General features: G+C 26.4%; 1 non-coding gene across 1 annotated transcript; it reads left to right on the forward strand.

Moving 5' to 3' along the window:
• Window positions 1-819: 819 nt before the first annotated feature.
• Window positions 820-890, forward strand: TRNAG-CCC. Its single transcript has one exon. It is a non-coding gene; the product is annotated as a tRNA-Gly (tRNA).
• Window positions 891-1,764: the final 874 nt, after the last annotated feature.

Genomic DNA, 1,764 nt, shown 5'->3' on the forward strand with positions numbered 1-1,764 from the left:
GTTCATGGATTTCAGATGAATTGGAATTGTAATTGGAAAACATCAAGAATCATGTTTGGTTGGTTTTTAATAAAAATGAATTGGAAAACATTCCAATAAATTCCATCAATTAAATGAATTTAACAATCATTCCTATTTGAAAAGAAATTCTAAACTTTCCATTGAAATGTTCTCAATTACCAAAATACTCTCACATTTCATTCTTCATTGCTTTAAATAAAAGAGATGAGGGTAAATTTGTCTTTTTAGTTTGTAACCATTACAATTCCATTTATCAATCAATACCAAATTCTATTGGAATTAAATCCAATTCCTTTAAAAAAAATTATGCGAACCAAACGGGCCCTTAGCATACTTTTGTTCTTAAGTAAGTAAATATATATGAAGTCAATCAACTCGTGTAATACACGGGTTTCTAATCTAGTGTGCATGTGTATTAAAAGTGATTGTTGGTATAAACACTGTTTTGTTTATTCTCATAATGATGATGATGATGATCCACAGTTTTAACTCCCTATATTTATTTAGTGTTAAGTGCCTTATAAATTATTTTATGTATTTGATAATGTTCTCATTTTTACACAAATCTTTCGTAAATATACGAATAGATTTGTTATTTATTTTATTGTGATTAAAGTTAATTATCGTTTTCCAATGTTTGAAAAAGCATTTAAATATATGCACATGTCGTACGGTATATAAAATTATACCCATGAATCATGCATGGGTCACTTGTCTATATTGAAGAATTAAACTTCGATTACTGCTGTCAACCTTTATCCATTAAAAAGTAAAAATGTCAGCTCAAATAACAAAAGAGCGCATCTAGTGTAGTGGTATCATAGTACCCTCCCACGGTACTGACCGGGGTTCGATTCCCCGGATGCGCATATATATACTTTTTTTTTTAAATTTATTATTCTTTTTCTAGTGTGTGGTATTAAAAAAGATTCAATTTTTAGTTTTTTCCCATTGAATTATATATATATTTAAAGAAGAAAAGGCCTAAATATTGATATCTAGCTATTTCACTGAATAAAATATGTAATATGACAACTATGTAGTCATGCTTCTCATTAAATATGAACTCTTCAAACCCTAAACCATGGAAAATTGAAGAAGATAACATTTTCTATTCTTTATTTGGAGGAGAGGAGAACAAAATATCGTGAATTTTACGGTTTTTAAATCGTCGCGTCTGTAATTTTTTATCACTTAAAAACATACTTATTTTCTCTACAACGCACATTATTCATAAACATAAACGTCATTCCATTTACACAATATCACCATATTTTATATTTATTTTCTATAGTTAGGCTAGTTATTATTATAATGAACTATTAAGTTTTTGATATTGAATAATTATATATAACAACGCTTAAATATTACATAACTAATAATTAAAATAAAAATACAATAGAATATATTTCTAATTTTTTATAATCAAGAAAAGTAGTTGTTTCAATCTTTTACCTATCATTATAATTTATATTATAAAAGTTTAATAAGTTTATATATTTATGAATTGTATAAGTTCCTACTATTTTAATCTACAATATTTTTTATAAGTTAAACAACAAGTAAAAAGTTAGACCAAGGTTATAAAAAGGATGCCACTTAGACGTTTTTAGACCAAGGTTGTGTGCATTGAGTTAGATTTCTTATTAAATATTAGCTAGTGACCCCTTTAACACCTCATTTGCATGTCATTAAGATCTCAATTTTGATTAAATTAGTTATGGGTTTCAAAAGGTAGTTAGA

This window comes from Helianthus annuus, chromosome 10, assembly GCF_002127325.2.
Source record: "Helianthus annuus cultivar XRQ/B chromosome 10, HanXRQr2.0-SUNRISE, whole genome shotgun sequence".
Lineage (NCBI taxonomy): Eukaryota > Viridiplantae > Streptophyta > Magnoliopsida > Asterales > Asteraceae > Helianthus > Helianthus annuus.